At 39.8% G+C, this 27383-nt stretch overlaps 1 protein-coding gene across 1 annotated transcript in view; it reads left to right on the top strand.

Moving 5' to 3' along the window:
- LOC126268335 (ras GTPase-activating-like protein IQGAP1) overlaps nt 1–26617 on the top strand; it is a 345429-nt gene extending 318812 nt beyond the window's left edge. The window contains exon 33 of the mRNA XM_049973901.1: nt 26564–26617. The gene's annotated coding sequence lies outside the window, so the exon portion shown is untranslated. The remainder of the gene's footprint in view (nt 1–26563) is intronic.
- Nucleotides 26618–27383: the final 766 nt, after the last annotated feature.

Raw genomic sequence — 27383 nt, 5'->3', positions numbered from 1 at the left:
AAGAAGAGACATGCTTGAAGTGTCCTCGCGAATAATGTGTAAAATGAAGTCATAAAACGGCTTCATCGGTTCGGTACTGTGCGATTTGAGACTGGAAGAGTCCAGTAACGCGTGGTGTGAGTTTGAGCGAGTTGTGACTTTTCGTTCCGCGAAAGACGCGAGTAACTTTAATAATTAAAAGCGTGGCGGTACTTCGTAAACTTTTACTAAGTGCTTATGGCGAGCATTAACGTTAAAAAACGAACTATTATTGAACATCGACTGCAAACGTGTATGTTAGAAAATCGTCTGTGTTGCAGTTAAGTAAATTCCGTAACTTTGAAAGCTAATTCTGGCGGGGTTTGAGTGTGGATAGAATTGTGAACTGAACTTTCTTCAAACGTAGATTAGCGGGCTGATGATCAGGCTTAAAGACAATAAAGAGCTTAAATAGAATTACCAACTTCGCGTTCTCGTTTGAGTAAACAATTACTACCATTCCAATAACTCAATTTATTTAGGAAGATTGCTCATAGATTGTATTTCAGCAAACATGTATCGCGGCCTCCGGTGAGCGGCTATTAAATTGCAGTTTCTTCAACACTGCTTTTCTGCAATTTTTCCAGTAGCTGCTATCAGGAGAGGTGAGTGCAGCAACTACCTAAGAAACGAGGTAGGTGGATTTTCTTTCAGGGAAAGGAAACTGCGCGATAAGAGCCTGACCCGTCGCACCATCACTACACAGGACACCATCCTCACTCTCCGCACTAAACACAACACTGCCCCCAGCCACGACTGCATTACCTACTGCCACCTCAAACACTGCCATTCCTCCTTCCTTGCCAGTCCTTGCTGCCCTCTATAATGTACTCCTTGCCATTGGTTTCTACTCCAACCTGTAGGAAACCTCCCGTATGCTGATGTTCCCCAAACCTAACATGGCTCCGTCTGATGCCTCTTCTGTCACCCTATTTCTTTCACCTCAGTGTTCAGCAAGCTCTTGGAATCCATCCTTACCTTGCTCATCCATCACCACCTTCGCCAACACCACCTCCTCCCCAACAACCAATGTGGCTTTTGACCTTCTGTCTCTGCCGATGACCAACTCCTATACCTCACCCATCTCCTCTCCCTCCAGCTTAACTCTCGTCGCTCTGCCATTTTTGTATCCCTAGACCTCGAAAAGGTCCATGACCGTGTATGGAATCTCGGTCTCCTGTTTAAACTCCAGACCTACACCCTTCCTATCAACTATATCCATCTGATTGCCTCCTGCCCATCCTGCTGCCCCTTCTACATCACCATCCATAGCACCGATTCCCACACCTTCTACCCCTCAGCAGGTGTGCCCCAGGGCTCTTGCCTTCGGCCCTCTCCTCTACCTCCTGCACATAGCAGATGTGCCCCCCCCCCTCCAGTCCACCTCCTGCAGTATGCCAATGACACCACCTTCCTTGCCCTCACGACAATCCCAACGCCTTCTCCAGAATCACATTGACCTTTCTGCCACAGGGTGTAATGAGTGGCTCATAAAAATCCATCGTACCAAGATCCAGGCAATCATCCTAGGTCGTACCACTCCCTCCTTCTGTATCCTTCATTTTTCCCTTACCATCTGTGCACGCACTGTCTGCCTCTCTCTCACCCTCACATATCTTGGAGTCACCATCGACTGTCACCTTACCTGGACCCCTCATTTCTGCTCTGTCCAATCCAAAGTCGTCAACTGCATCTGTCTCCTTAAACTCCTCTCTGGCTGGACATGGGGGTTGAACCCCTTTACCATCCTCCACACCCATAAATCCTTGATCTGTTCCATCCTTTGCTATGCCCGTTCCGCCTGGATCTCCGCCACACTTCAGATCCTCAAGTGACATGCACTCTGCATCGCCTTCCATATACGCCTTCTGTCCCCTATGCAGACCTTCTATGACCTGATTCCTTTCCCCCATCTGCCCCTTTTCCTCTAACATATACGTGTCCTCTTGCAGAAGTGATCCCCCCCCCCCCCCCTCCAATCCCCTGTTTACTTTAGAGCACCTTGGGAGAGTCAATGCTCCTTTATCGTGGGAGATCCATAAGACTGAAGGACCTGAATTTCAAGTGAAAGGAACATTACTGACTTCTATGCACCTTCAGCTGGTTAACCTTCCAATAGGTGAGTGTATGTGTCAGATACACAGCGACAATGTTCGTTACCTTTTCTGGGAAAGCAGGAGGGAGGGAAATATCCACTTTGTTCTAGCCTCCTCTTTTGACCCCACCCTACTTCGGTCCTGGTGATTTCCCTAAATCGTTTCAGGCAGAAGCCGGGATGATTTCTTGAAAGGGCGTGGCCGATTTCCTTCCCAATCCTTCGCTAACCCGAGCTTGCGCTCCGTCTGTAATGACCTCGTTGTCGACGGGACGTTAAACACTAACCACGACGACCACCACTTCAGTCCTGGCTGCTGCCCATGCTGTAAAAAGCAAGCTAGTAACACGTGTTTTGTGTCTGAGGAATATGCACGACCCTCCATTTAAGTTGTTTACTTTTCATTTAGCCTTATTTATTGTTAAATGCTTACTAGTAATTTAAAGTAGTGTACATGGTGAATTTACATGTGTCTTGAATCTTCAATGAAATTAAACTAAATTGTATGTGTCAGATATGTGCGACCTTCAATGATTGCATCATGTTATTTATAGAGTTTCGTTTCATATTTATTTCTTAGTTACTATGGTGGACAAAGAGACGTATAATTTAAACAATCATTTGGATGTTGAAGCTAACAATTATGCATGATACCGATGATGAGGATGAACAGGACAACAGGTTTATAGAGGACAGTGATGTGAAGGAGGAGGATACGTTCCTCAAGGGTATGCTGTTGGAGACATTATGTGTAGAAGTGAAAGAAAGAATGGAGGTGTCCTAATATTTGTTAAAGATAGTATAATGTTTACTAAAATAGATGTTAGCTCTTACTGTGCGGAACTAGATGGAGAATTTAGCTGTATAAGACTAAATGTTGAGAATACTAAAATTGTTAGCTTATATAGAACACCAGAAGGAGATGTAAATACATTTTTCGAAAGATTTGAGCTGCTTATGAGGAAAATACTAAAATCTAACATAAAACTAATTATCTGTGGTGATTTCAACATTGAAATGGCCAACAGTGATGAACATGTTACTGGAACGTTTTTTTAATACCTTAAGATCACTAAATTTACAATGTACAAATTACACACCAACACAGGATAAGGCGTGCTTAGATAATATTATAGTAAATATTTCTAGAGATATGTATGACGTCAGACTTGCCAGTGGAGCCCTAGCTGATCATGAACCATTGATTTTAACATTCTCCTGTGATAAATTGCCTAAATCAGACAAATCAGTCAGAATCAAGTCTAATGCCACATGGGTAAGAGGGCAGAAAGATGAATATATTAATTTATTTATTGACAGAATATCTAATGTTAACTGGGATTTTATATACAACACACAACCTGGGAAGGGTGCTGGTGAGATTGTGTTTAACAACTTCCTGGAAATACTCATAGAGTTATGGTGCTCCTGCTAACCGTTAATCAAAAGTAGCCCTAAGCATAAACAGCCCTAAGCATAAACAGAAAAACAAACAGCTAAAATGGTATACAGAGGAGCTAGCTCTCACTAGGGAGGAGATGCTCAGACTGTACAGAATATATAAAAATTCTTGTAAACAAGGACCTGAGCTAGATAATACTTCTTATAGAACTTATCTAAAATGTAAAAAAAATCTACAAAGACAAACTGTCCTTGGCCAAAAAACAAGCATGTGAACATTACATTGAAAGTGCTCCCAACAAATGTAAAGCAGCATGGGATATCATCAACCAATATAATTCACAAACCCACACACAAGTCTTTAAAAAGGGAGATAAGCATCTGCCCCAAAACTATCGACCATTTTCTATTGTCCCGATTTTCTCTAAGGTTTTTTTGAATATGTAATGTACAGTCAACTAAATAACTATTTTGATAAGCATGATCTCCTCTCCAACAGACAGTTTCCATATCAACATGGTAAAAATACCACTACTGCTGTCACTGAAGTTGTTAACCAGGTGCATTCGAAAATAAGGATCTAGTATCAGTCATACTTTGCGATCTTAGCAAAGCCTTCATCTGCATACCATCTAACACCTTACTTGCAAAACTGGAATTTTATGGCATACACAAACAATCTTTGGATGTAATTGAATCATACTTAAGTAACAGGAGACAGTTTGTATCAATTAAAAATAGATGCTCTTCACTGAAGGAAGTTCGGACTGGAGTGCCTCAGGGCTCGGTCCTAGGTCCTTTTCTGTTCATCATTGCAATTAATGACTTACCTTACCATGTAGGCCCAAATTCAATTGTGTGTTATACAGGTGATACAACATTGCTCAATACACACCAAGACACAACAGAACTGCATCAGGCAACACAGGAAAAATTGAACTAGTAAGGGATGGGTTTTCTTCTAATGAACTCCTGTGTTATCCTGATAAAACACAAGAACCAATTCTGGGTTTAACTACAGCTGTTGAAAGCAAATCAATAAAATTGTTAGGATTCCACATTGATTCAAAATTAAACTGGGAGGAACACATTAGCCATATCTGCAAGAGAATAGCAAGAGTGTGTTATCTGATCTGGAGACTGACAGATGTAGTCACTGATGAGTATCTAAAGGTGATATATTTTGGCCTCTTTCAGTCACACATTTCCTACAGCATTTTGTTATGGGGACATTCTTGCTTTGTCAGTGAAATTCTGAAAATTAAAAAAAAAGAGAGAGAGAGAGAGAGAGAGAGAGAAATCAGAATGATAAGCAAAGCTAAGCCCAAGGAACACTGCCGCCCCCTCTTTATCAAACACATGATATTAACTGTTGTGAATCTATACATCTACACAGCACTGCTTTATGTCAAAAGCAACTTAAATGAGTTCGAGATCAGAGAGAACATACACCCCCACAACACCAGAGGCAAACTGGACTTCGACATACCAAGACACAGACTCACAAAGACTGCAAACTCACCCAAAATAATGAGTTTAAAACTCTTCAATAAACTTCCAGCATCTGCTCGGTCACTGACCAGTAATATTTTCAAATGTAAGGTTTATGACTGGTTACTCAAACACCCATTTTATAAGAATATTCCTAAAAGAAAAGGAATTAAATTGTAAAAACTTTACTGTAAAGTTATTGTTAATTTTATATTTAATGTTCAGACCTATTCCGCTGTACGTGGTCAATGGTGAATAAACTGAATACTGAATACGGAACTGAGTGCTCAGGCCAGCTCAGAAGATGACGAAGATGAGAGCACCAAATTGACATTTCAAGCTGTTCAAAGGAAAAATAAAAAATAATTGAGTTTTGGTCATGGCAAAAAAAGGCAAGGAACAGGCAAAGACGAGGTAAACAAAATATTTTACTTCATCTACCCAGAGTAATCGGACCTGTGAAAAAGTGATTAATATTCTAGATTCATGAAAATGTGTCATTTCTGACACAAGGATTCAACATATTATAGAAAATACAAACAAATTTATTGTTACCATACAAGATAACTATGCTTGTTCAAGAGATGCTCAACAGACAGACACAATGGAAATTAAAGCCATATTCGGGTTGCTTTATCTCAGTGGCATGTACCACACAAATTGTCTGAATATCGATTACTAATGGCGGATGGATTGCTTCCTAACTATCATGAGTATAAAAATATTACAGTTTTTATTGCAATCTATTCATTTTGATGATGTGGAAAAAAGAGGAGAATGAAGAAAAACTGACTGCCTAGCTCCTATAAGAATTATTTTTGAAGAATTTGTTGTGAACTGTCAAATGCGCTATTTACTTGGCAAAAATGCCACAATCGATGAAAAACTCTAGGCTTTTTGAGGTAGATGCAGTTTCATACAATATATTCCAAAAAAGGCAAATATGGCATAAAAATTTATCCTTTGGTCAACTCTCAGCTACGAGGTGTTCAACTCTGTTTCCGCCATTTGCCATAGGTGGCGACAGTGTTAAGTAGCGGTCGAAAGAAACAGATTACAGATGTTAGGCAGTTAGCATGGACCTCAGTCAACTTAACCTCATCCAAACACTAGTCGATTTGTATCTGCATCATAAAATCGTTCTTGATTGAACGGCATTTGTGAGTTTGTGAACAGTTGCTTCAGAGGCAAAAACAGGATTTCTGCATTGCATAGTGACTCGGGACGAAAAATGGGTTCATTACGATAACCACAAACGCAAAAAATCATGGGGATATCCTGGCCATGCTTCTACGTTGACGGCCAAACCAAATATTCACGGCTCTAAGATCATGCTCTGCATTTGGTGGGACCAGCTTGGCGCCGTGTACTATGAGGTGTTAAAACCAAGTGAAACAATCACAGGTGCTTGTTATCAAACGCCCACTGCTTGAATACTGCTCAACAGTGTGGGATCCGTACCAGATTGTGTTGATAGAAGAGATAGAGAAGATCCAACGGAGAGTAGCGCGCTTCGTTACAGGATCATTTAGTAATCGCAAAAGCATTATGGAGATGATAGATAAACTCCAGTGGTAGACTCTGCAGGAGAGATGCTCAGTAGCTTGGTATGGGCTTTTGTTAAAGTTTCGAGAACATACCTTCACCGAAGAGTCAAGCAGTATATTGCTCCCTCCTATGTACATCCCGCAAAGAGACCATGAGGATAAAATCAGAGAGTCCACACAGATGCATACCGACAATCCTTCTTTCCACGAACAGTACGAGACTGGAATAGAAGGGAGAACCGATAGAGGTACTCAGGGTACCCTCTGCCACACACTGTCAGGTGACTTGCGGAGTACGGATGTAGATATAGATGTTATGTGTTTGAGCAGAGCAGTAAAAGACAAATGGGCACAATACAGTGAGAGACACAATAAAGTGATTTTGCAGCACAACAACGCTTGACCCCACGCTGCAAAACAGGTCAAAATGTACCTGGAAATGTTAAAATGGGAAGTCCTACCCCACCCAACGTATTCTCTAGACATTGCTCTCTCTGACTATCACCTGTTTAGATCAATGGTGCATGGCCAGGCTGACCAACTTATCCAATCTCATGGAGAAGTCACAAATTGGATCGATTCATGGATCACTTCAAAAGATGAACAATTTTTTCGATGCGGGATTCATACACTGCCCGAAGAAGAGAGAAAGTAGTGGCCAGTGGTGGAAAATACTTTGAATGGTACATGTGTAACCAATGTGTTTCATTAAAGCCTCAAATGTTGGGGAGAAAACGGTGGAAGCAAAATTGTACACCTGGTACATTATACATATAATATGGAAATATATGCTGGAAAACAACCAGAAGGTCCATTTAATGTAAGCAGTAAAACATCCGACATCCTGAAATGGTTAGCAGCACCCATTTTCTACAGTGGGAGAAATATCATGGCCAACAATTGGTTTACCTATTAAGATTTGGTAAAGGAATTGGCATTAAAAAAAAATTTCATACGTTCGCATGTTACGTATAAATAAGCCTCAGATTCCAGAATTCACAATGACCAGAAAGTGAGAGCCCCACTCAAGTCTGTCTGGCTTTCACAACGAGGCAACACTTGTTTCAATGTGCCAAAAAAGTACAAGAATGTTTGGTTGATATCCAGCATTCACAACAATGGAAAAATCTTTTTGTGTGTGTGTGTGTGTGTGTGTGTGTGTGTGTGTGTGTGTGTGTGATGAACATTGCTGCCATAAATTCATTTATATTCTGGAAAGGAAGCACCAGCAACAATCTCAGGAGAAGAAAATATCCCAGATAGCTTTCAAATGAAGTAGTTAAGAAACATGTAAAAAGGAGAAGTATTAAATTAACTGGAGACCTCCGTTCAAAAGTTTTAAATGTGTGGCACACAGAAGATGAACACCAACAGCAACAAGGAGGAGGAGAAGGTCAACCTCAGGAGGCTCTGAAAAAAAGATGTAGCGCATGTTTAATTAGTAAGAAAACGAGAATAATCTGTTTCAAATGTAAAATATCTGCACAGTTTGTTTACAGCATTCAAGTAGTATTTGCAATGATTGTATTTCAGCTTCTATATAATCACCTGTTTCAAGTGTGAGCTATACAGACTGTAGGTTTTATTTACATCATTCAAGAAATGTTTACATTGATTATATTTCAACTTCTAAATAACTTTAGTATATTGAGAAAGCAAAATTTCAAGCATAATCCTGTATAAATATGACATTATACACAGAAAGAAAGTATCAGTACCTCAAGATGCTGTGCAAAGGAAATGTATGTTTTAAAACATAACTTTATTTTTAAATAAAGTTTTTAACTTTCTTTTCTTTGTATAACCCACAAATAATACCTAATATTACTTTTATAACAAATATTTAATGTTTATAAAGACATAATGTTTATTAACAACAAGTGGTATCTGCAAGATACGCATGACTGCCCATATCCAAATAGAAAGCACGCCTATTGGAAAGTTCAACAGATACAAGAAATTATACGGAAAAGGAAGTTGCAAAATTACAAAGTTCACCACAAAGTGTGGAGGAGATGTCAGTAATACGTAATACTATAGAGGAATTCATAGCTCATGTGAAGATGAACCTTCTCCATAAAAATATTGTGTATAAATTCAATCATTAAGGTTTAGTGCAAGAACTGTGCCCAATGTTTGCTTACAAAAATCTTGTAATCGACATCGCAAAATCTGGAAAATAGGAGAGAATTATTTCCAGTGTTACATCCAGAATATCATCACACCATTTGCAGGAACTAATTCATTGCTTTTGTTGTACTCTTGGCCTGGACATGATGACACCTCTGTCTTTAGGGGGAGGATGAAAATATTGTTAATATAATTCAGATTCTACCAGGAATTAACAGTGTGATTCAGCCTGTCAATAAAGAATTTTTTTGACAATGTACAGGATTTTTCAGAAAATTGTCAGACAGTAAAGTTTGTGATAGCTTCTCACTCATCCTTTCTGATTTATGAGTAGAAGAGTATTGTTAAAATTTAGTTATTTCTGCGTTGTCAGTTTACATCACCACATTTTACAAATTTGATGAAGTATGCCTGGGGTGGAACATAGTATGTGGAACTTTTCTTACTGCTTCCTAGTTCTCTTTAAATAAAACTAGTAATAACTGTGAAGTGTCAGAACACATTACATTTTCTTTTATTGGATGTGCCTGGTGTAAGGAAAATGTTTGTTTTCATCTTACAATACATATTTCGCATTTTTGTGATGACTACAGGGGGATTACAGATGTGTCCAATTCCACCCATCTGCTTTGACACATGACATCATTAAGATGATGGAAATGGCTATTCTAAGCGTCTCCAATACTGCGCCTATGACATCACAATATACACAGGGCAACAAACATGTAAATGCATATAAATAAGACAGTAACACCCCCCTCCAGAAATACAAACAAACTAACAGGACAACTGCAGGAAATTGGAAGTTTTAGCACCAGGACAAGCTAAATATAACACTAAAAAAATCCAAAAAAAGACCAAAAAAATAAAACAAAATAAAAACATTCCAATACACACACAAAAAAATACAGGATTGGACACTTCCCTTGACCTATATAGGTCAACCACAGCTGATGATACCAAAACACCAACACCTACAGCTAAAACAATGAAAATTTGAACCGGACATCTCCCTTGATCCATATAGGTCAACAACAGCTGATGACACCAAAACACCAACACCTACAGCTAAAACTATGAAAATTGGAATTGGACATTTCCTTTGACGTGTATAGGTCAACCACAACTATTGATACCAAAAAGCCAACACCTACAACTATGAAAAATAAAACCAAAACCTCAAAAACCTAAAAATAAAATATCCCTACATAAATTAAAACACATTCAGTACACCATAAGTACACAAAACATTATAACTCGAGAAGAACAGATCCAAAAAACGATATCATCATCATATCCATACTTAACACCATAAGCCACACAATAAATTAAACATCATACCACACCAAAAACAGCAAACCAATATCACCTAACAAAAACACCAAACACACAAACAAACAAAAATTAATTGATAAGTCACTGAAATAACTTCCAAAACTTTTGTCCCAAGCTCCAACACTGCCAACGACTTCACACATTCAACACCAATGCTAAAATGAAGCCAGTACAACACATTACACTCAGAACATACACAAACACATCACCAGAGGGCACCATCACACACAACTACTACAAACAAAACCTACTCATAAACTCCATGCTGTAAGGACATCACACACCACAACACCCATATGTCACAGGACAAAGCAGACATGTGGAATCCGACACTTCCATTGACCCCTACAGGGAATAAACAAGGTACTGTTTCTTTGTTAGTAAAATATACTTTGTTCCATAAAAAAAAAAATACGGGAGAACTGCCGGATATCGGTAATGTTCTGCCACGATATTTTGGTGCAGAGTCTTCTGGCCATCTTCAGGTGAATGCTACTGTAGTAGTACTGGCGAGTACGCGCTGAGCTCCACTATTTAAAGCCTTCTAAAGTGACATTGCGCATGCACTGCTCAGCGTGCACGTTCATAACGGCTCCGTGCGCTGCGCCTCGCGCCCTCCACTGTGAAAGCCTGCGTATCAGTATCAGGTCGATTTCCATCTTTATGCAGATAACTACGTCGACTACGAAGTTTCTCTATAACAGGATTCCAAGCAGAGTTTAGCTGATAACCGCTATCTCGATTGATGAGAGTCTCGTTGTCAGACAATCTTATTTCCACAGATTCATTGATAATCAAGCTCCAAAAGTTTGATGTATGGGCCAAAATTTTTGTGTCGTCGTAATTCATGGAATGGTCTGTGGAAATACAATGTTCGGCGATTGCGGACTTGGTGGGTTGGAGAAGGCGAGTATGCTGTTGGTGTTCCACAATGCGTTGCTGCACAGTTCGTGTCGTTTGCCCTATATATGATTTCCCACATTCACACGGAATTTTGTAAACACCTGGTTTAAGCAGGCCCAGGTCGTCTTTAACGGATCCCACCAGTGATGAAATTTTGGAAGGAGGACGAAAGATGACTCTCACTTGATACTTTTTCAATATTCTGCTTATCTGTGAAGAAATATTCCCAATAAATGGTAGATAAACAGTCGACCTGAAGGCCTCTTCCTCTTCCTTGTTCCGTCGTTTGTAGGTCTTCATCACTCTGTTCGCTTGCCTAGGTGAAAAGCCATTCTTCAAAAATACTTTTTGCAGGTGTTCCAGTTCCGCTTGAAGACTGTCGGCATCAGAGATAGTAGGGGCATGGTGGACCAAGGTTTTGAGAACGCCCATTGTTTGTGCTGGATAGTGGCAACTAGTAGCTTGTAGATACAGGTCTGTATGAGTGGGCTTTCTGTACACTGAGTGACCAAGTGCGCCATCACTCTTCCGTCGCACCAAGACGTCTAAAAATGGCAGACAACCATCTTTTTCTATCTCCATGGTAAACTTTATGTTTTCATGTATGGAGTTCATGTGATGTAAAAATTCTTGGAGACGGTCCAGACCATGGGGCCACCCTATAAAAGTGTCGTCAACGTACCGTCAAAATGCTGTTGGTTTAAAAGTGACAGAGGTGAGTGCTCTCTCCTCAAAATCCTCCATAAAAAGATTGGCCACCAGGGGAGACAAAGGACTCCCCATGGCGACACCATCAGATTGTTTATAAAATTCGTTGTTAAATATAAAATATGTAGAGGAGAGAGTGTGCTCAAACAACACTGTAATGTCTGCACCAAACATATTGCCAATGAGGTGTAGTGAGTCCACCAGAGACACCTTTGTGAACAGTAAAACCACATCAAGACTGACCGATAAGTCACTACTTTGCAGTTGTAGTGACTGAAGTCGACTGATAAAATCACCAGAATTCTTTATGTGATGTGCACACTTGCCTATCATTGGTTTGAGCAAAGATGCCAAGAATTTTTCAAGATCGTAGGTGGCTGCTCCAATGTTACTCACAATTGGACGTAATGGCACATTTTCCTTGTGGATCTTAGGCAGTCCATATAGCCTAGGTGGAACTGAACTGTTTAGTTTCAGTCTCTTGATAACCTCCTTCGGTAGAGGACTATTTGATAAAAGTTCTGCTGTTTTTCACACTACTCGGCTCGTGGGATCCTTATTGATTTTGCGATACATTGAATCACACAATAAAACATTGATCTTATTAATATAGTCATCCCTTGGCATGAGGACAGTAGCGTTTCCTTTGTCAGATTTTAAGATTACTGTATCCACATCTGCTCGTAAGTTACGGAGGGCTATCCTCTCCATGGGCGAGATGTTATTCTTCATTGGTGCACCCCTGGTCAATACACAGAAAGACTCTCGATGAACTTCCTCTGCTTCATCTGTATCAAGACGGTGTACAGATTCTTCAATGGCACTGATGAAATCCACTAGTGGCGGTGAAACAGGCGTAGGAGCAAAATTCAGTTCTTTTGCTAGCACAGACACAGTCACATCCTCTAAAGTTTTCTCTGTCAAATTAACAACAGATCGTCGAGTTGGAACTTCCTGCTGCATCTGTTTAGAAAGTCTGTCAATCTTGGCAGTTTGCCTCGTCACAGCTTTATCATGGCTCCAGTTTGCTTTAGCCCATGAAATATCGTGGCAGAGAGTTACTGATATCCGGCAGTTCTCCCATGTTTTTATGGAACAATCAGTACGCCGGGAAAGCTTTAAACATCACAAAATATACTTTATTAAAAAATTATCATAAGAATTGTGCTACAGGAATTATTATAAAATATTTAATAAATAAATTAAATTCCTGACTGATGGAAGTCATTGTAATGTAACATCTTACATTGCCTTGATTTTATTTCCCCTACAAATCACTTGTGTAACAAGTGATTCAAAAAATTACTGATTTGAGACATTTCCGATAAGTGTTTAAAATTCAGGTTTAATGCTACTTGTTGTCATCTGCTTACTTGCCAATTTGCGCACTAGGCTGGAAGGATTGTAGAAACCAGTTATAAGTGTTTTTTTTTTTTTGTGCAGCAAAATGGTGTAGCTGAAAAAAAAAGGTTGACAGTACATTTCTATTGGTTCATTCTTCCTATATGAACATTTTTAGAGGATTTTTGACATATCAGATTGGACCATTCCCTTGTTACTTTTGTTGTCTATGTCTGATAGTTGAATAATATCTAGCAGTCATTTTCATTATGCATGTCTGCAGCTCAACAACCCCTCTGTTGTGAGTAGCATCTATCCTTTCAAAGGTTATCAATTGCATACATACCAACATGTTATATTTTATTTCAGATTTGATGATGTGCTCTAAAACTGTTTAAATCACCTGAGCAATTTTTGCTTTATGTGTGGTTTGTTTACGTCTTTATTTGATCACTCCAACAATACACAAATTGTACCAGCTGTACTTTGTATATACACTTGGTGATCATGATAATCCTGGGAAGTTGTAAACTGTGTTCAACAGGATTAAAAGATTGATTGTACAACTGAAGAAAAATGGTCATGGCTGTTTCTATGTCTTGTGCTCTCCAAATGATTTGGCGGGTTAAAAGAAACAAAAACAATTGTAGATTTTGCTATAAGACAGCATCCTCACAACAATAATTTGCAAATCCCGACTTTCCCAGGTGCAGAAATTGTTTTCAGAAAACAGAAAGTTGTATACATATTGCAAATAATGCTTACAATGTTTTTCTGATCCTGAATTTATGCCTTTAGGATGGAATACTTTGGTGGCTGGCATGCACCTAGCCTACACCAGTTTTCCAATCTGAGGTAGTGGACCTACAGTTTAATGTGAAATTTGAACCATGTTTCATTTCTGTTGAATCTCTACACCACTGAGAGGTAAATGCTAGATTAAAATCAGAAAAAATCTGTTGTCCAACTAGGATTCATTCCTTTCACCTTTCAATTCCCAGGCCTGTGCTTTATCAGTGTACCACAAGGCTTGACATTTTCATGATTAGAACTAAATTATATCATGAAGACCTATCCTTAAAAAATTTTTAAAAAGTCGTCTACAAGTGCATGTGTTATTCTTCACAATATAGGTCGGTAATGTCCTACAGTTGGTTCTATAAGGGTAGTCATAGCAGAGGAAGCCACATCAGGTCCTGACATAGCTACACAAGAATATTTCCTGCTGGAGTGTTCTTTGACATTTCCTCTGATTTTGTGCACCATCAAATTCTCCTTAATAAGCTGAAACATTTATAATTCCTCTTGATTTGACAAGATCTTCTTTATGGAAAGCAGAGGATTCTATTGACAAACTGCATCACGGAAATACTTGTAAAAACAAACTTAGTTTGCAGCAGTATGGTACAGTGTAGGGCCCACTCATGTTCTTGGCTTGCATATAAGATCTACAAAAGACCTTAACCTCCACAGGTTGTGCAATTGTATTTTGTACAACACCTGTATTATTTTAACTGCCCATTGCAGCCAGTTAGCTTCTCAGAATACTGGCACCAGGTATTCCTTGCAACAGTACTTTTCCTGCTGCCTGTCCGTCCTTATCCCTTTGTTACGGGTACTTTTCTGGCCATAAACAATTTAGTCAGTATGTGCCTGGCTGTTGTACAGAATACAATCTGTGACTGTTCTCTTTCTCATTGCTTTCACTCACGTATGTTCTTCGTTGAACTGTTTTTTACATAAAGTAAGTACAATTCTTTTTTGATAGTGAGTAGAATAGTTCACCTTTGGAATGTTTGTATTACATGGACCCCAGTAGAACTTGAAGACATTTCTAGAATTTTGCAAAAATTAGAAGAAGAAGAGACTGAAAGAAAAGTTCAAAATCAATCAACTCAAAATTTTGAGGAAAGTGATTCTGATTTGAGTGAGGAAGAAAGAACAAAGTGAAGTTGAGAGTAGTTATGGAGAGGATGAAGATTAAACAAGGGCTCAAGATTTTTGTATTGGGAAGAATGAAGTTATGAAGTAGTGAAATGAAGTTTATTGAAATCTTCAAAAATTGGGAAAAAATAACTTAGTAAAAATTTTACATTGCTCAAGAAGAATAGTAAGAGATTGTATGTCTATATCCCTTCCCTTCCCTGCCCCAGCCTCCTCCTTACCCCCACCCAGTCGCAACTCCCATCATGCATTGGTGCTGCAGCTCGCAATGTGGTTTCAGTTGTCTGAGACTGGAGATGTGCTTGCAAGTAGCGTTTGCGTTGAGTGTGTGTGTGTGTGTGTGTGTGTGTGTGTGTGTGTGTGTGTGTGTGTGTGTGTGTGTCTATTGCTGACAAAGACCTTAGTGGCCAAAAGATATAATTGTGTGAATATTTTTGTTGTGCCTATCGTGAATTGGCATCTCCGCTATATGGTGAGTAGCAACTTTCCTTCTCTAATACTGTTTCTCCAACATTTGGTTATCCAAAAGACCGAACTCACATGTTGTATGTAACAAAAATAAATAAAACAGTTACTATCGTGTGTATATTCCATGATAGCGGAGACATGATCCAGAAAATGCACTACAAGACATTATTCTGGATTAGAGTAGGACCAAATGTGGTGTGTACACACAGTGGAAAAGATATGTGCTACATATAGTGTAGCCAGAACAACAAGAAGGTGTCCCTTATTGATTTTTTTCCACTCTTATAAATAGAGCTGGAATGAATTCCCAGGTGCTGTATATAATGCTGAAAGGAAATGAAAGACCCATTTTACATAGAATTTTTCTGAAAATGTTGTCCATTGAACTTCTGATGAACATATGTATTCCAGGACTAAGATTACCTGCCTTCCAATAGCCCTCAAAGCATTTCTACAGCTCCAATATCCACAACCCTCAACTTCAGCTTTGTCGAATCCTCAAGAAATAAAGGCAGGTGGAGCGTGCACCCTCTGTGGGAGAACAAAAAACAGCTCCGCAACAATGGCGTGTAGTATGTATGGTCATTTCATATGAAAAAATCAATCTTTAAAAACTATTTGCAATAATTGTCAATAAAAAAAACAATTCAAAATTGTAAATAATTAGATTCAGTTGTAATACAGATAACAATAAATGTTTTACATTTTAAAATTGTTTTTGTTTGTTTCTTATATCATAAAAAAGTTTAATACTGTTATATACCCAAAAACACATTCTATTTTGAACACAAAATTGTTAAAATATGTTATTTAATCTAAAATAAGACTAATAATAGAAGCAAAACAACATGCTGTGGAACACATGACCACTTATGTAACAAATATTGGTGTGACTGGTGGAAGGTTAAAACATTTTTATTGACAAAACAACCTAGCAACACCAGATACAGCTTTGATGATGGCTGAAGAGGCCTACAACAACTTCTCAGTGAACAGTTATCAATCACATGAAGAGTCAAATTGCAGTTTCAGGTGCTTTATGGTACCACAACTGCCACCATTAATAGTGTCATATATTAATGAACCACTGTGTGTAAAATTCTTAGGCAGTCATCTAGATAACAATCTAAAACAGAGACAACGCATCAATAAAATAATAAAGAACATCAGTTTGGAACGTCTTTTGTGTTCAAGGCTAAGGTACCAGCGTACTTTACATACCTCCACTCCCTTTTGTCTTACAGAATAGTCCTTTGGGCCGCTGCAGCTAAAGTAAGGAAAGTATTTATTCATCAAAATCCGTATCAGTAGTAGTTAGTTTTATTCATTTGTGGATCATTTTTACAACGGTACGGGTATTACAGTTTAAGTACAATAAACAAATTTCGTGTATACATATTTGGATACTTACATATCTAATTTGGCAAGTTACACACCAATGACAAAATTTAAAGGTGTAACATGATGATGACCTACAGTAGGGAGACAGTGGAAAATCTAAATGATGATGATCAGCTGAGGATTAGAGTCTCCTTTCTCCTGAATAAAGATACAATCCTTTAACAGCAGCATAACTTCATTTGATTTATCTCTAGTGAACAATAATGTTTTCTTCATATGCTGTTGCAAACATTATTTCATAGTGTGAAAAGCTAGTGCTGAACTGTTCATTCATTTCTCAGTGAACACCTGATACTGCACACATTACATGCACTGTCAATAGGCATCAAGATTATGACAACTATGTTTGGTTTTGCATTTTGTGTTTCATAGCTTCCCCATCTGCTTGCTTCCAAAATTGAGACTACATCCCTCCATAATGAGTGAGGTGTTAGCCTCAGAAGGGATAAGATGTTAGTATAATCCATTGGAGAGCCTTGAAAAGATTTCCAGAAAACCACACAGTCGAAAAATATGTTGTGAAAAGATGGAGTTATTTTATTATTATTTACACATGTTGTATTTTTACCAATGCCTCTACTGTGTGTTATGCAAGTAGTCCTTTACTGTACAGAATATCTTGCTCAGCAGATACTTTTTTTTTAATATGTTTGTTTTAGTTAACTCTTTTGTCCCTTTAGACTATTTATAGTACTATTTTTTTCCTTGGTACAAACTGTTGTTTAATGTTCCATAATGATATTTTTTGGTAAATGTAGAGAGTTGTGGTTCACAGAGAGAGCTGTTTTTGTAGTAATTATCATGGTTTTTTATGTGTATAGCTGGTTCTTAAAGTACTGTGTGGTTGAAATCCTCAATGTTGTGAACAAATCTTTGCACAAAGTCCATCTGATGAATTTTCTTATTATTCTTACTTCCTTATTCTGTAGTGAAAACTATTAATATTATTTGCATTGTTCCCAAAAAAAATTAACAAAATCCATTATGGGTGTGGAACACTGCAACTTTGGTACATGGAGGTTATCGGAAATGAGTGCAACTCAAATATGACTTTTGGTTGCAGACATTTCTGACAACCTTTAAGAACTGTATAGCAGAAAACTGAGTAGATATGTGAATAGCATGTATGATAACTAAGAGACAGGCTGTTACACACCAGTAAAGGATTGAAAGGCATAACATGCTGATGATATTATGTGTGCAAGTATTTTGTGTGTTCACACTGCTGCAACTGACTATTAACATTCATCCCTATACATTTTTGTTTGTTACACAACATACAGATATACAATATCATGAAATGAAAACCATGGCTTTTATATTGTACCTGTTCACTGTAACTTTATTGCATATTGATCAACTGTAAACTTCCTTGGGCGTTTCATTTGCTTTCTGTTCCAAGTTCCTTTGTTTTTATCAGTGGCTAGATGGGTGGCAGGAACCAAGGACATTTTGTAATGCCAGTTCCCACTTGCGGAGTTCTGAGAAGCTAGTGTCTGGGGGAAGAATGCAGATTGTATGTGTGAAGAAACACACGAGTGTCTTGTTGTAGTGTATACTCTGCAACAGGATTTTGCATGTTGCCAATGGACACACTCTTAGTCCATTGATCTCGCCTGACAACTTGATGGTAGTCATACCAATGTAAAAAGCTGAACAGTGTACAGCTGGTGTATGACATGGGTCATTTTACAGATGGCTTTCCCTTTGATAGTTTATGTTCTGCCTGTTTCAGAGTCATCAGTATCGGAGGTGGCAGGAGGATGCACAGGGTAAGCCATACAGTGGGGATGGTCACAGGTTAGGAGCCATAGGGTAGGGAAATGGATGCAGAAGGAGCATAGCATCTGACTAGTATGTTGTGGAGATTGGGAGGTTGACAAAGAGCTATTCTAGGTGCAATGGGCAAAATGTCGAGCAGAATGGACCTCATTTCAGGGCATGATTTTAGGAATTCGTAGACTTGTTGAAGTAGCCAATTAATAATACTGAGTGACAAGAGGTGTACTCCTAAGTGGTTGTTTGAAGGGATCAGCAGTACCAGGATTGGATGTGATGGCCAAAGAAATCTGATTTTGAACTAGGCTGGTGGGGTAATTATGTCTAGTGAACGCTGAAGTGAGAATGTTGGTGTATGTCCAATGAAGGCTGAGGTGAGAATGGTGGTGTATTGCTATAAAGAGTTTGCATATGAGCAAATACATTTACCTCGAATTCCAAGGCTGTATGGGAGGGAATATCTGACATGAAATGGATGGTAACTGTCAAAATGTAAATATTGTTGTCTGCTAGTGGTTTAAAGTCAACAGAAGTGTATAGCTGGCCCTCAGTAAGGACAAGGTCAACATCAAGGAAAGTGGCATGAGATGCGGAATAGGATCAGGTGACATTTAATTGGGAGAAAATATTTAGAAATTCCAAAAATTTGAACAGGTCAACTCACCGTTACTGCACTTAGCAAAGATGTCATCATTGTATCTATGCTAAAATTACCAAAAACCACTTTACCTTTGAAGAGCAGACATACAAGTAGATCAAGGGCATAGTTATGGGAACCTGATAGACTCCTTCCTATGCATTTCATGGGTCAGTTGGAGGGGGATTTCCAGTGATCTGTAAGCCTCTAGCACCAGGCTTGGTTTAGGTACATTGATGGCATGTTTGTCATATGGACTCACAGTGATGCTGACCTGTTAAAAGTTTTGTAATCTGTACACACAATTCCCAATTACATTTCATAGGGGCATATTCTGAACCCCATGATGTTGAGCTCATCCTCACTGGTGGTCAGATACACACTTCTCTTCACATTAAACTTACTGACAAACAATAGTACTTACATTTTGATGGTTGCCATCCTTTCCATGTCAGTTGTTCCCTCCCATATATCTTTGGTATTTGAGGCAAATGTATTTGTTCACATACAGACTCTTTACATCAATACACCATCATTTTCACCTCAGCCTTGCCTGGACTTAATTGCTCCACCAGCCTAGTTCAAAAGCAGGTTTCCCTGGCCATCACACTCATCATGATAGTGCTGATCCCTTCAAAGACATGTTATCTTGGTCTTGAATGTCTTAAGCAGCTACTTCAACAAGGCTATGACTTCCTAAAATCATGCCCTGAAATGTCCATTCTGCCAGTCATTTTGTCCACGACAACTAGAATAGCACTTCACTGTCCTCCACCCCCAGTATCCACAATATCCCAGTCAGATACTATGCAACGTGTGCACCCATTTCCCTGCCCTCTGGCTCCTATCCCTGCCACCATCGTTGCTGTAAGACTTGTCCTGTACACCCTCCTACCAGCACCTATATAAACATGGTAACTGGCAAAACATACACCAACAAGGGGAGAACAACCTGTGAAATACCACGTCATGTACCACTGTTGGGCCTTATACATTGATATGATTACTACCAAGTTATCAGTCAGGATGAATGGTTGTAGACAGAGGGTGTACACTGACAACATACACTATCATGTTGCAGAGCATGACAGTCATGAACCAGAACCTGTTTTATCAGTCGTGCCAAAGACACACCAGCTTCCCAGAGATCCACAGGGGAGGGAGGTGGGGAGGGGAGGGGGGTGGGGGTGGGGGTGGGGGAACTGGAATTACAACATATTGTTGTTCCGTGCCACCTGCCTGGCCTCCTCTCCCCCTGAGTCATCAGTCTTTTGACTGGTTTGATGCGGCCCACCTGGAATTCCTTTCCTGTGTCAATCTTTTCATCTCAGAGTAGTACTTGATTTTCAACGTATGTCTTCAATTATCTGCTAGATATATACCAATCTCATGTCTTCCTCCACAGGTTTTACCTTCTACAGCTCCCTCTACTACCATACAATTTATTCCCTTAACAGTTGCCCTATCGTACTGTTCCTTCTCCTTGTCATGTTTCCCATACATTCATTTCCTTACCCTGTCAGTCCACTTAATTTTCAACATTCTTATGTAGCACCACATCCCAAATGCTTCTATTCTCTTATTTCTGGTTTTCCCACTGTCCATGTCTCAGTGTCTTACAATGCTGCACTCCAGACACACATTCTCAGAAATTTATTTCTGGAATTAACACCTCTGTTTGATACTACTAGACTTCTCTCGGCCAGGAACGCCAATTTTGACAGTGCTAGTATGCTTCTAATGAATTCTTCCTCTGTCCATAATGGGTTATTTTTGTGCCTAATTAGAAGAATTCCTTAACTTCATCTACTTCGTGATCTCCAATTATGATATCAAGTTTCTTGCTTTTCTCATTTCTGCTACTTCTCATTACTTTCATATTTCTTTGATTTATCCGCACCATAATACATTATTAAATGTTTTCTCTGGGTCAATAAATCCTATTAACATGTCTTGATTTTTCTTTAGTCTTGCTTTCATTATCAACCACACTGTCGCCTCACTGACACCCAAGCAGGGCATCTGTCTTCAGTGTAATCAGTTGCAAAAAGGCGTATCTCCTGATATCAATGGCTTGGGTATACTGATATATATCAAGAACAAACATGTTTTATGGAACATAGTACTTTACAGAGCAACATATAATATACAGATGTGCGTAGCACTGGACAACACTAATACAGTGTAAAGAAAAGGCTGAGCACTTGTTCGAGATCACTTAAATAATGCTGTTGCTTTGGTGGCTCACCAGAGTGCGCCAGGGTGCCAAGCCGGGTGGCATCTATAAGCAGGTCTATGAAACTGTCTTGTGAACTGTTGTGTGAAATCACACATGCCCTGAATGAAGGTACATACTCCTCCGTCCTAGAAGGTGGGCAAACCACATACATACATAAAAAAAGCACTAGACAGAGAAAATGCGTAGTACAAAAAAAGAACCAGTGGTACCAAAAAGCACCGGTACCATGAAAAAAAAAGCGCTGATTTCACAAGATAGTGAGATTACAAGTCATGGAAAACCTCAATGACAGTCCTGACATCCATTTCATCACGCAACAACAGTGGCTGTTGCAGCATGTGGCAGATAGGCATGGGCAAGTAGGGGTGAGGGGCTGTACGGCACAACCAGAACATCCTCGCCGAGGATGCAACATCCTCATTGAGCAGCCATCAGCATCAGAAGTGTCAGTGGGGGCTTTGGAGATGATGGCCGCACAGCATAATATCCAGCAATGGAGATGACGGCAGCGGGTGCTGCACCGTTGACTCGCAGTCGAAGAGTAGAGGCAGAGGCAGGAACCCCAGACAGCTATCTGCCAGACAGCGACCCCTCTGTGGTGCAGACGGGACCAACTGCGACAGAGGAACAGGCATTGGTGGGGGCAGGGAAGATGGTGAGTCCTCCAGAATAGGCCCCACAGTGTGCAGCCATAGCTGGTTAAAGTGATGGAACGTTTGCTCATCAGGAGTACAGACAACTCACAGGCACCAGCCCCGGCGATGTTTGATGACAGCAGGAAGCCACTTCAGCCAGTAGCAGAAAACATGAGACCAGACAGGCATGAACCATCACAGAGCCGGCAATGGCAGTGGGCATGGTGTCTGATACAGCAGATGAAGGAGGGCCCATCGTTGGTGACCACGTAGCAGCTCCGCTGGTCTCTTGTCCCCTACCAGAGCGAAACAGTACAAACTCAAAAAACGATCTAAAGCAGCTTCAGGGGGTCTGATAGGTACGTATGTCAGTATCTAAGTTTTAAATGTCTGAACCATGCGTTCAGCTTCACATAATATTGAGGATGAAATGGGGGAGCTGTGAGAATGTGAACACCACTAGCCTGACAAAAAGAAGCAAAGTCTTCAGAAACAAACTGGGGAGCCATTATTGGTAACCACGGTAAACAGAAATCCTTTAATTGCAAAAATCTTAGACAGGGCCAAAGTAGTTGTCACTGCAGATGTCGACAGACAACAAGCCACATTGGGAGACTCGGAATAGGCATCCATTACAGGGCCCAGCAAAATCAACATGTAGATGCCCCCACAGATGCTGTGGCATCAGCCAGGAGGAAAAAGAAGATAGTGGGGCCACCTGTTGCTGAACACACTGAGTGCAAGTGGAAATGAGCCATGTAATGTCCACATGTATGTCTGGCCAATACACATGATGGTGGGCCAAAGCTTTGGTGTGAGAGGTCTCACAATGACTAACATGCAGAAGCCACAGTACACAGTGGCATAAGGAAGTGGAAATCACAACCCAGGGAGCAGCATCCTCTGTAGCTAACAAAAGAACTCCAGGAAACACAGAAAGGCAGTGCTGGATGTAGAAGTAATTATGCAAGGGACCTGGGGCATGGACCGTAGATTATTTCGGCCAACCATGCTGCACAAAAGAGAGGATCTAACTATGTACAGGACTCACAGCAACGGCCGATGTTATTGTGACACTAGTGATTGGAAAAACCATCGACCATGTTCTAGTTCTCATTATCGAAATAGAAACAAAGCAACTTGTCCTGATCAAATACTGGATCCAGCCCGACTGGAAGGCAAGATAAGGCATCAGTGTTGGTGTGTTTTGCTGGTAGTCGGTAATGAATCTGATAATGATAATTGGAGAGGAAGAGAGTGCACAGCTTCCAATGATGTGCTGCCTTGTTCAGCTCGGAAGCTGATGGGTTAAAAAGAGCAACCATGTGATCCATGATTAAATGGAACTTAGAACCATACAAGAAGATGTGAAATTTCTTCAGGGTAAAAACGATTACTAACGCCTCCTTTTCAGTCTGAGAATACTGCTGCTGAGTGGTAGTTAAAGTCTTAGAAGCCTGAGTGGTAGTTAAAGTCTTAGAAGCATAAGCAATGGGTCATTCAGACCCGTTCTCTTATTTGAGCACCATCATCATGCCAAGACCATGCTGAGAGACACCTGTCACCAAAACAAGATGCTGATCCAGCTGAAAAGACGCCAGACAGGAGACAGATGGAGCTTAGATTAAGCAAAGATTTGTAAGAAACAGGAGTGAAGAACTCACCTTGGTCATGAGCTGGGGACCACAAAAAAAAGCACATTTTTATGAAAAAGTACATGCAGTGGCTGATCGACAGTGGATTCATCTGGTAAAAACTTATGGTAGTACGCAACTTTATCTAGAAGTGCCTGCAGTTTCCTAATGGAGGTCAGCTGTGGCAAAGACACAATTGCATCAACATGGTGACACAATGCTTTGACACCTGTGTGAGAAGCTTCAAAACTTAAGTACTCAGTTGGCAGCTAAAAAAATGAGAGTTGTCAAAATTATACTTGAGACCTGCAGACAGTAAAATAGAAAACAATGATCAGGGATTGCTAAGGTGGTCTTTGATGGAAGGACCTGAAAAATGATATTGATGAGGTAATTGACACAACTGGGTACGGAAGCTGTCAGCTGTTCTAAAAATGGCTGAAAAATTGTGAGCATCCTAGCAACACCAAATGGCAAGTGTTAATATTGGTATAGGCACGAGGAGGTGCCTAAAGGCCTGATCCAGTGACAGCTGGAGGTATGCTTCCAACAAATCACCCTTGGAAAATTAGTGACCACCCAACAATTTTGCGAGCAACTCATCATGGGAAGGCAATAGGTATGTATCTACCATGGACTGCACTTTAATCGTGACACTGAAGTCGGTGCAGAGGCGAAGCTTACCTGTCAGCTTCTTAACAATGACCAGTGGTGTAGCTCATTCACTGGACGAAACAGTGACATTGAGCAACATCAAATGGTCTAATTCGACCTTGACAGAGTTAGTTGTAAAACAAAAAAGGCACCTGTTGTACCCAGAAAAAATGAGTGCAGGTGAACTCTTTCATGGAAATGTGGGCCTGAAAGCAGGTAGCACAACCTAGTTCAGGTGAAAGCAGAGATGAAAACTAGGAGCAGAGGGGTCCAGTTGCTGATCCAGAACTTGATCTGACATTAAATTTACCTCATTGGCTATGGAGAAGCTGAAAGCGTTAAACGCCTCTAACCGAAACAGCTCTGCAGTATGGGAATGATCCACAACAAGGAAGGTGTGAGGGCAAATGGCAGATTTGTAAGAGACAGGAGTGAAGAACTCACCTAGGATTTGAATCTGCTACTTATTGCAGCTAACCACTTCTGTGAAACCTGGGTGAGTGGAGGGGAGTCCAAGTTCATGTATGTTTGTGAATTTACTAAAGTCACTGCTGCTCCTGTGTCCTCTAGCATGGTTTATGAAACACATCCAAGTCAATTAACAACTTGTTTGGGGAAACACTTTTTGTACAGATAAGGTTTATGTCCACTGGTACTACTGTGCCCACCATGTCTGAAGAGAAGTTACACACCAATGCAATATGCACTTTCTTTTGACACTATTGGCAAACTGCCTAGTATTTAGGGCACACAGCATGCTTGTGTAGCAGGAAGGAATGGTGGCACACGGCCGCTGCTGTGATGTGGCCTGTTGCTGCTGTGGCTATAACTGACATTGCCCCATATGATACTGAGTTGAAGGCTGTACTGTTGCAACAGTTGCCCTGTCATCCTGAACACTTGTTGTGCATCTAACAGGAGTTGATTGAGCAGCTTCCAATACCTCACCCCAGCAAGCAATCTGATAACCTGCGGCCCACGACACTTGAAAGGCCTGTGCTATATTGAGCACATCTGTAAGCATTGGATTTTTCTATTGAAGTGCTTCTTGACAGACTTCCCCACCCAGAGCCATATAAATGATAACATCACACATTATCAGCATAAGATCTGTGATGAGTACTAGTCACAAATTTAAAATGACAGGTCAATCTGTGTAATTATGCAGCCCAGGCTTTGTAAGATTGGTTTGAGTGTTTCTGACAATGGTAAAATTCTACATGCTTCACAATGAGATGTGTTCCTTTGCAGTAATAGATTGAAAGAAGCTTACATATTTCATCAAATAAAAAGCTGTCCATTTCTTGTGAAGGCAAAAGTTGGCACAACAACTGAACATGCACAGCGAAAGCCAGGAAACAAAGAAAGCCTTACACAGATTTCTATCACCCACATGAAAAACCTTGATATGTTGGTGTAACCATGTCTCGTAGGAGACCCAGTCTTCACCGGATTCATAGTATGTACAAAATGTTTAACCATCAGCTTCTTTTATTTTAAACCCAAATATCAACTAGTTTTAGGCATTACTTAGGTAATGTGTAGAGCATGTCATGAATATCAATATATGACGGTACTTTTAGAAGCAAAGTGTACACTTAGTATTAGTATGTTTCCTTCTAAAAGTTCTGTATTGTATATTGATATTCATAACATGTTCTACACATTATTTAAGTAATAACAAATGTAATGTGGTGGTTCAAAGCATTTTAACTACAGATGGGTAGTTTGCAAATGAACGGGTGCAAAGGAATGGTTCACCAAGATGAACGAAAGGACCGAGGAACAAATTCCAAGGAACGATCAGTTTATAGCTCACTTCGGTCGTGGCAGTCTACTTATAGTTCACGGGAACAAGGAACGATCGGTTCATAGTTCACTAGTTCACTTCGGTCGCGGTTGTCACTTTGGCAGTTCTCTTTCCAGCCTCGGTCCCATGCTCGTCTCAGTCTCGGTCTCCCTCAGCCACACTTGCCGTTCTTCGCATGACCACCTGTCTCATTTCCACCGCTGACTGCTCCTAGTTAGTTCAGTATCCAGTTGTTCATTTCGTTCACTGAGCTAACCTATTTTACATGTATTCCCAACTGTTCTTGCACTTGGTTCGGGCTATTCAGCATCCATGACCGGTAATCAAAAAGTATTTTATAGTTACATAAATTACATAAAAGTTATGTTGTATGTAATAGGTATGTCTTTTCAGGTAACAAAAGGGCATATCAGCTCACTTCATTATATCAATGAACAGCACAAGACATACTTATAACAAGGCAAGTTTTTTTGTCATTCATATATTCCAAAGCATTATAAATTTCATTCAAGCAGATGAATTTAATCTCTGAAAATTTTAAGAATTACTGGAGGAATTGCAAGCTTCTTGTGGTGATGATGGCCTACATATTACTGTCAGATGGCTAAGCAATGGAAAGTGCTAGAACAGTTTGTCAGTTTGAAATCTGAAATTATTTTATTCTTACAAGAAAGTGGTAAAAATTATGTTTAACTTCATAGTGATAAACAGTGGCCACTTCTAGGTTTTGTCCACTATTACACAAGAATTCAACATACTTAATCTGGGATTGCAAGGACCATATGGGATACTTGGGCAAATAACTAATAAAATATTGGCATTTGAAGCCAAGTTGCAATTGTATAATATAAATGAACCTGAAGAAACAGATTTGTCTAATTTTCCAACTGTTGCATTGCTCAGATCAGATTTAACTACCACTGAAATTATTTATTGAGACATGGTGTCATATTTGAAAGAATATTCCTAATAAATAAAAAGAGCAGATTTGCAGACATCAGAAATTCTCAAGGCTGTTTCATTCTCATAGAGAATCCTTGACATGTTGAACATGATGATCTCAAATTATTCTGCCAATTTAAGTCTCATAAATCTAGTTATAAAGGGAATAATCGAACCTCAACACTGAAGTGTAGCATTGTGGTTGGTCGGTTATGGTGTAACACACTACATGTATGATCTGTCACCTTGACCTGCATGAGTCAATTTCACC

The sequence above is a fragment of the Schistocerca gregaria genome, chromosome 1 (genome assembly GCF_023897955.1).
Source record: "Schistocerca gregaria isolate iqSchGreg1 chromosome 1, iqSchGreg1.2, whole genome shotgun sequence".
Lineage (NCBI taxonomy): Eukaryota > Metazoa > Arthropoda > Insecta > Orthoptera > Acrididae > Schistocerca > Schistocerca gregaria.
The sequence above is the reverse complement of the archived record's forward strand: the minus strand, read 5'-3'. Positions and strand labels throughout refer to the sequence as shown.